At 42.9% G+C, this 9,501-nt stretch overlaps 1 long non-coding RNA gene across 1 annotated transcript; it reads left to right on the top strand.

Moving 5' to 3' along the window:
* The first annotated feature begins 423 nt into the window (after positions 1-423).
* Positions 424-2,019, top strand: LOC126540505 (uncharacterized). The gene is made up of 2 exons (XR_007601553.2): positions 424-511; positions 1,896-2,019. It is a non-coding gene; the product is annotated as an uncharacterized lncRNA (long non-coding RNA).
* Positions 2,020-9,501: the final 7,482 nt, after the last annotated feature.

The following is a 9,501-nucleotide window of genomic DNA, read 5'->3' as shown; positions in this document are numbered from 1 at the left end:
AAGCATACGTGGCAGTCATGTCAAAGTCGTGCAACGCAGCCGAACGCCTGGGGCCTCCGGAATGCTTCCTTATACAGCGCATAGCTCACACAAGAACGGGGACAGAGTCATTTCGTTCTAGAGGCATTCGGAGTAGAGGCATAGAGAAAGAAAAAGGCTAAGAGCGGACACTCCGAGAAATCTGGCCTCAGGAACTACGTCATGGCTACGTAACGAACTAGTGCTCTCACCAAACGCCAGAGGACGCAGGCGCAAAAAAAAAGAAAATGTTGTAATGAAGTCTCCTCAATCGCTTTACAGAATAATAATTATACACCCAAATTTGGCGTGTTTCTGATACATAAAAATAGAATTTATCGAAGGCACCTTCCGTGCTTTTTGTTCTTCATTCGTACTGCCATCAACACCAATCACCATTCGTTCATCGAGAAGAAATCAACGACACCAGCGGCGTGCCAGCGGGAACGTCTCGTGAACGTCGGCTGCGGCGGTGTTCTTGTGTGTGAGAAAGGTGAGTCACGTTTTTAAGCGAAGCTTGGAGTAATTGACTTCTGAGCGCGACGAAGTTCGCTAAAGAAAGCAGTTTTCGGCTCTATATGAGGCGGCGAGACGCGAACAATGCGAAAAGCATGCCCCCTCAAGAAACGCGTAGCAAGAGGGCTGTACTAGCTGTACTTTCTTGCTATCCCCACCGAGAACGGCATAATATTTGTTGGTTGCGTTCCGTGAAAATAATCAAACGACGCGAAGCTGCCATTAACTTGCAACGGTTCACGGCTGTGCACTGCACTCAACTCGCAGCTTGTCAGACGCCATCGAGACGCTGCGTCTCCGTTTGCGAGGGTAAACCGTTCTTGCCCAGCGCTGTTTGCGATAACCGCGGTAACGGCGTTCCATTGAAATAGTTCGTGTTGGTGGATTAAAAACGATCTGCTGGACAACGCTTAAGGTCAATATCATGAATTGCACATTTCAGGAAAATTCCGGTTTCGAGAAAATTGAATTCCTAAACCGCGTTTAAATGATCGCGTCACGGTTGACGGTCTTTTCGTTGGCCCGTTCTAGAGGCTGACGAACGCTGGAAAGAACATAAAAGACGCCACGCTGATTCAGACCGAAAACGGCGTTCCGGGGACGGGCGCTACCTAAATAAAGCAGGACGTTAGGCACGCTGTAGCCAAGTTTTGCTTGCTCGTTTCCCTTATAGAGTAAGGGCTCCTGAATATTTTAACGATATTGCTTGCAAACAATGGCATGTGACATAAACAGCGAGCATAGCTTATTGCGTTTGGTACTTTAGCGAGGTGTGTATCTACGGCGCACGGACGGACGCTGGTGTATGCGTCCGTGCGGATTGTTTATACAGAAAAGTAACGGTGGGGAAAAGTCACCAATGACTACTGCATGTACTTATTGCGGCGGCCGTGTTGGGAAGTACTGCGCATTCTAGTAATTTTCGGTTCCTTATCATTTTTTCGTGGCGAAGACATTGCACAACGTATTGTCGCGTAGGCGTGGCGTGGCGCGCATTTGAACAAAGGCCTCGTATTTGGACGTTTCGAATGTATCTTTATCACGCTTATGTGAACTACTATTTTGCCTACCAATGTACTCCTTATACTGAGTACGTACAGGGGTGTCCAAAACTTCACAGGCCGCGATGCCCTCCATGGGATTAAATAGGATGGCGGCCTGGGAACTTTTGAACACCCCTGTACGGGGTATTAACATTTATCCTTCTAAGTCCGGGTTATATGGGTCAGAGGTCAGGATGTGTTGGTGGTTTTATGTTGTGCATCGGTTCGCTATTCATTCAAAGCGGTTTCCTGGTACAGTTATGACGTGTACATATGTTTTTGGTAATTAACGAAGCCTGCACTTATTGATATTTTCAGACCGTGCTGATGCCATGCCGTCCGGCGGTCCAAGCTACGGCAGCTACTGCTGTGTCGTGGTGCTTTGACAACGGCAGAACCCAGAAGAAGCCTATCTTGACTTGGAATAAAAACATTGCGAAAACTCTGTCTCTTTGATACATATGAGCGCTTGTACCAAAACACAGAAAACAAGCGCGATGGATAAAGCCGTAGTGAATTATGATTACCTCTATCTCCATCTGTTACAACTTAATCGAAATAAAAATTGCGTCACTACCTCAATTCACACCAAATATTGAACTAGACAAGAGAGTGAATCGCTAAATCAAAGCGACAAATAAAAGCGTTGCCATTTGGCTGCCGAAAAGTGGTCTGAAATGACAAGCTTCCGCTACAGCCCAACGTCGGTTACGAGAGGTAATCCAAATTTCGCGCCAGCGAAACCGAAACAGGAAGTGCAGGCCAGTTGCTCTCATCAACCGCCAGGCGCGCTAGGGTCGATTGGGCCGCTGGGGGTGTATGGGAGTGTCCACTCTTAACTTTTTTTTCTTTCTCTATGGTAGAGGCATGTATATGGTTTGTGTGTCGTAGGCGTCAAGAGAGCAAAAAATGAACACGGCAATGGTATTGTGCAGTGGGAGCCGACCAATACACGCGCAAGCCTATGTGTTATTGCCCACAGCCGCAGCAATACCTCTGGCAATCTTTGCAGTCTTCTGACAAATACTTCATCACTGTATGAGTAACGAGAAAATCCTACCAGTCTTCTTCAACAGCTTCATTGGCAGCGAAAGCCTTTTAGCTCAATATCTCCCACGCAAAGCCCGTAAACGCCACAACCGCGCTGTTGAAGGTCGCATTTGGCAAGAACGCTCGTTTTTGAGAGCTGAGAAAAAAACCGCAGCGTCGGCACCGGCCCCTGTTCTGCAAAAAAAAAAGTCAAAAAAAGCAGTCGCGCCACTCTTTGCGCCGTTTGCAATGTCCCGCACGAGACAGATTTTCCGCGTCAGCCAATATATCGCGAAATGAAAACACATAAAGAGCTGCGCTCAAATTTCGCATAAGGGAATTTTTTGGTTACCAATCCGTCGCTATACCTCCACCGCGAGTGTTTGCGATAGTGAAGAGGCACACATGAAAACGAGAAGTGAGTGTTATTTCTGATCTTTGTGGAAACTCGTCGCCATGTTTTCCAACCCAATTTAATGCCTACATTCGCTCTGTGCGCAACGTACTTCATGTTTTCGCCATGCATACATTCGACACAATCTTGTACTACCAGAATTTGGAGCAAACCTGATCAACGTGACACTGCGAGTTTCAGCGCATGCGCAGCACACCTTGTCAACGTGCACGGGTCGCAGTGAACACTCTGTCGCGCGCGACGACTGCTCCAATTCAAACATTTTGGTCAATGATGCGGATTTGGCTGAGTCGCGAAACAAAAATAGCATATTATGAGCGCCTTTAGAGTCGCTCCTTTTCTTGTCGTCGCGCTTCCACTAGACCGCTTAGAGTACCAAGTTCCGCATGGTTATGAATTTACGACATTTGACATTCATCCTATGACTGCAGCACATACAGCGCGCTTTGCTGTTAAAGGGAACACATGAACCTAGAGCACATGCTATCACCCGGCATCGCAGCAGAGGATTTGGCGTTGGTGGCGCAGGCCCCTGTCTACGCACAAGTGCAGTGAATTGACAGAAGTTCTGCTGAGAATTGCACTTACAACACCGGGAAAGTGAGATCGACTCTTTCGAATGTTCCGTGCCAGCAATCAACCTTACCGTACCTTTTCGCGACCGTCCGGTCATAAGGCACAATAAGTGCCGATAAATATCTAGAATATGGAAATTGTTAAATAAATATTCGCTGATAATGAGAACAAATATGGGAATGAGAACAAACATTGCGATTATGATACTTGCAAATAATGCAAAAAAATTGTGCGTTTTGTAATGCACAAATGATTTAGGAAGTAAAATTTTAATAAGTACGCTCTAAAACATTCATAGGCACGCATTAGGTAGAAGAATATCAGTGAGCTTCCGAAAGGCTTTTTTTTTTTTTTTTGTCCAGCCGTCACTCCTAACACAAGCATCATGTGTATAAGAATACGGCCGTGCCGAATCAGTTGTGTGAAGCACTACGGCGCAAGTGCGAACATTTCAAAAGAAGTACACTTTAAAAGCATTGCGCAGCTTAATATCGTTTACGGTGGCAGGCAGCGTGGCTTGATAATTACTACACGTTCAATTTTCGCCAAAAGAACCGCAATACAATTTTTCACTGTATTTGCGGAGCAGTGTCTGAGGTAATTCGAATACAAATCTAGCGGGTTGCAGCTCGTGAACATGTGTATCTGCGTCAAATAATCTGTAGAAGTTTGACAGCGCTAGGTTGTAAGAACAGTTTTCTTTTTATGTTTCTCTAAAGATATCTCAATTACCGTTTATTAATAAAGGGAAGCAGCATAGTTTACCTCTTATGTCAGTCACTTATTTCCCAACGCAAAAAACAGATTTTGCCTGAACTGCACGAGAACGGAACAAGGAAGAAAACAGAGACGAGCGCCGACCAGCAACATTCTTTTTTTTTCAGCATACTATCACCATATTATTCGCTGTGCAGCAGTGCCGACAGGCTTGTTCAAGACATGCAAATTGGAAGTGCTCTCTATCACCAATGAGAAATGGGTGACTACCGTCATACCGTATATTCATATAATTTCACATCAGAACAACAAAAAAAAAAATTGATCGAATGGCCGGGGTGCGGTTGGTTTTCTCGGCGCCCAACATGGTAGCATGTTTATACAGGCTGGTCAACGGAGACGATGCGATGGCCGAAAAGGGCAAGAAAAAACACGTGAAAGAACTCATGCATTGCTGCAGCGATATGGTAAGATGGATTGATAGTTGTCCCGTCCTCGCACCAGTTCACCCAAAAGTTAATATCCAACATCAAATCCAACAAAAAACCCTATTTCATAAAAAAGAGCAATACGAAAAGGTGAAATTATGTTTAACCATTCAGTAGTACATTTGATGCCGTATATTAGCATCACTAGTTTTATAAACTTGTTGCCTACGTTTTCTTTTCCTGACTTCAAATAAAATTAATAAGACTGCGAGGCTATCTTCAGTAGCGCTGTCACGGCTGCGGTTTGCCGCCATGTCCTTCGCTTCATTTCCACACGATGCTGTCCGCGCTTATTATAGGCATATCATATATGGACAATCTTACTTCCACAATGCAGAAAAACTGAAGTTTATTAAATTGGCAGTGCTGAAATAAGGCAAGCAAAATATATGAAGTAGAGGGAATGGGGTCTAAAAATCAACTAGTATTGATAACATGCAGCTAGTACCAGTCAAAGGCAAAATGATGAAAAATGATTTCTTCTCAGCGCCCAGGCTCGGCCTGCGCAGTTTTTTACTAACACAGCCAATGTCTTTTGTTTGAGACAGCGATAGAAAGGATGCAAACAAAAGTATTTAACTATTAGTCAGGTCTTAATAATCAAAAACTGATGTGAACTCGCATCTCCTACGATGGTTCGGCCGAAGGGGCTGATCCAGCCAAAGTCTTCACACTTACACCCTGTGCTTTCTCAAACGGTCCCTGAGGCTTCGCCCGCTAAGAGCAGTGTAGCAGTTGGAGTATGACAGGAGTAGACTACTTCGGTTTGACAAATAACGAATCACACCACGTGCTTTTATGCACAGGCAGTTTATTTTCCTTGCGCCTAATTTTAGATTGCGGCAGGTAAGCATACGCTTGTCCGTTGCAGGAAACCGGGTTGGGACGCAGCACTTTCCATGCAATTTCTGAAGGCGGTGTGACAATCGGTTATAATGATGAAGCAATCGGTGTGTGATTTAAAAATGTTTGCTGCCAACTTTGGTCTTCTACTTCAAACAATTAAAGGAAAAAAACATCGTACGTGCATTGAGAACAAGCACGCCCTTATAGGAAACGCAAGGGCAAAGCGTTTTTTATCAAATTCCGCTAGAATCACTTTTTGGTAACCTTCTAAAAATGGACCTAACGTGCAGTGTGACGCGATCATAATTTAGGACATTTCTTTTCGAAAACATACACACGATACCGAACACGAGAAAACATTAGGCTTCACGCACAGCAGTACTTACTATATTGACTGAATATTTTGAATGTAAAGAAGTCCAGGACATTATAAGGCTGACAAAAAATAAAGTATGAGCATCTAGCAAGGCCCTTTGAAGGAAATAGGCATACAATGAAAATCAGTCTGCTTCTTCTCTTTATTTAAACATAAAATAAAAAATAACGAATTCATTTATTCTCTTTTATTTATTAATAACTGAAAATAGCGGTGTGTATTCGACTTTACATTGGGTGCTTATGTGTTAAGCACTGCTATACCACCTCTGTTGCTATACACTCACATGAGACGGCCGAATGTAGCGCCCCACATGCCAAGGAACCAGCGTGAGTGGCTCAAGTTGAGCTTGCTGTTCCTCACGTTGTTGTCCAGGGTCTTGTAAGAGCCCAGCTTCCGCCACACTTCACGAGTGTCGTCATAGTACAGCTTGACTCTGCCATCTGCAACGGGCAACACATTACATCACAGGCTGCTATAAGTCCTGGCTCTAATTGTCAAATATTTGATCTATACAACGGATAGTTAAGGGTACTTCGTTTACACAATGGAAGTTATAAATCTCCGTCCAGAGGCACCTTATCGAAAATGTTTCTTCAAATGAGTACGTGCGAGATATTGGTGGGATGGCAAAAACTTAACTGTCGCATCGCTATGCTGTCCGGTGACAGGATTTCCTACCAACATGGACTATGGCCGGTTTGCAGTACTTGGCGCAATAGATGCGCACCGCTTAGCACAGACTGGCTGTGAACGTATGCTATCGTCCTTTGTTTCAACCAGCATTCGCAAACAACAGTTATTTCCTGCCTTCTCTAATAGCAGCTCCTTCCCTTACAAAAACTAAGTTTAGACTGTCTTATAAAGTCTGTAGACTTTTTATAGACTACCTTGCCTTTCTATAGATTTGGTCTTTTGTTGATACAAAGTCTACGGACTGTCTATCTAGGAGACTCGATAAGGTTTCTATTTCTGTTTGTCTACTCGCATTCTACAGACGGTCTATAGAACAAGTCAATAAGGTGCTTGTTTCTTTTTGTATACTTCTCCTCTATAGACTACCTATAGACGAAAGTCGACACCGTCTCTATTTACTTTTGTCCATTTTTGTCTATAGACTGCCTATAGAGGACAGTTGATAATGTTTCTATTTCTTTTTGTCTACTCATATTCTATATATCGTCTATAGAAAAATGGTGATAAGATGTTGGTCTCTTTCTGTCTACTTCCACTCTATAGAATACCTATAGACGAAAGTGGATACAGTCTCTATTTTTGTCCATTCTTTGTTTATAGACTATCTACAGATGAGAGTCGATAAGGCTTCTATTTATTTCTGTCTTTACGCATTCTATAGAGGGTTTATAGAAAAAGTTGGTAAGATGTTTTTCTTTTTCTCTATTTGCCTCGATTGACTTTTTGTAGACAAAAGTCGATAGTCTCTATTCTTCTACATTCTTTGCCTAAAGACTGGCTATCGAGGTGAGTCGATAAGATTTCTATTTCATTTGTCTACTCCCATTCTATAGACGCTTGCTTAAGCGAGCAAGCAGGCCTAGCAAGCCTAGAAAGCTAGCAAGCAAGCATGTATTCTTTCTGAGTCCGCACTCTTTACTGAATATGGCTGTGCAAATTTTTAGGCGTAGTGAAATAGGACTTGCACAGTGCCTTCAAACGAATCAAAATTGAATCAATCATTTAAAATTTCTTGGAAAGCAGCTGATTTCACAAGTATATATAAACATATTCACCTCCTATCCTTTATAAGGTTCGCAAGTGTATGTAATAACATTGTACGTAATGAAGCGTTCTTTGTTATAAGTACGAATTGAGGATTAAGAAAATATTAAGCAGTTTGTTCGCATACACTCTACAGAGTTTACACCCGTTGAGGCGTATACATACAGGTATCTACCCTGCTTGCGTTTACTGTTTGGAAACCTACGCGCTGGCTACTTTCCTATCAAGAATGCTGGGTCATGCTGACCTCGACGTACAGGGCGCGCATTCTTAAAGAAAAAAAAGGCCCACAAGATAAGTGACAAATATGGTTGTTGGACAATGATAGGCACCAAAGTACGGAAACTTTTATTAGATTGAAGAAAGGACCTTCGGAAGAGTACTAATAATCACTGCTTAGCCGAGAAAGTCTTGCTACATGATCAGCATAGCCTGCTTCACTACGTGTGTATTTGTTTTATGCCTATAATATGCTGGCAGAGAGGAACATTACCATGCTTTTGCTCGAATTCTATGTTATTTTTTCAGAAAAGCGTGTAGAACGCTGCTTGTGTATCTATTTTTACTATCAACGCCAGCTTATACAGCTTTATTGCTACACGAAATCAGCAGATTGCGCTCTGTGTCACGACTTCAAATCAGTGTCCTTGAAGCCAGATTCAGTATTTCGACACAACCTGAGTGACAAATTAATATATCCCTTGTTTCCCCAATTGTCATATGTGCTATTTGGTTTTGTAACGTGAGAGAAGCCTAAGGAAGTTGCCATAAAAAGTAGCGTGTGTGTCAGTAGACCTTTAAAAATGCCTTCGCTATGGTTGAGTTTCGCTGACATAAGTGTAATGTGTAGATCGTGGAGGCGATGCTGTGTAAAGTGTGCAAATTCAGTACGTTGCGATAACCTCTGGAAGGTCGAATAAGAGCCGATAAACCATCCTCCTCGGAGAAGCCAAACCCATTGCCTCTGAGATTCCGACACATGCGCCTCGGGATTCAATGCGACATGCACAACATCTTCACTGCACAAATGGCCAGCTGCTGCGCCATCAACTACAGGAGCCCAACGAAATGAAGGGCGTGCAAAACAGCTGTAGCAAGTACGGCGGGAGGAAAAAAAATACACATAAAAAAGCATCTGCGAATTACACGCACTACGAGTATCAGTTTATGCGACACTTTCATTGGTGTTCATGAAGAACGTTCTTCCTTCTTAGAGACGATCTCCAAAGAGGTCACATGACTCAGTCGAACATTTTCACTAGGAACCACCTCGCTCAATTAAACATGTTGCGCTCGATCACGAACTCCGCCACCACCTATTCAAATACATGTAAAACGCAGAAATACTTTTCTGAGTTAACCGCTAGGCCAATTTTAATTGAATTTACTGCATTTGAGAGAAAAAGGTAAATTCTAGTCACTGCTGCAAGAGCCATTCGGATTTATGGCTTGGATGTTTTTAAGAGCATTTTGATATACTTGTGTGTTAAAAAAAACGGAAGCCCGATGTTTACAAATTTGTCCCTCTCCATCAAAAAACAGTCATCGCCGTTCGGTCAATGGCATCCATCAGAAAATCAAAAGCGAACAAATCAGATTTAATAATTTATGCCTTACGTAAATTTGTTACAATGTTTAATAAGGTTTTGCAAAAATGCTGCTCACATATTATTGGTGTACTTCAGAACCATGTATGATACATCAAATTTGTTCGATTTAGATGTGCTATAAGGTGCA

This window comes from Dermacentor andersoni, chromosome 2, assembly GCF_023375885.2.
Source record: "Dermacentor andersoni chromosome 2, qqDerAnde1_hic_scaffold, whole genome shotgun sequence".
Lineage (NCBI taxonomy): Eukaryota > Metazoa > Arthropoda > Arachnida > Ixodida > Ixodidae > Dermacentor > Dermacentor andersoni.
The sequence above is the reverse complement of the archived record's forward strand: the minus strand, read 5'-3'. Positions and strand labels throughout refer to the sequence as shown.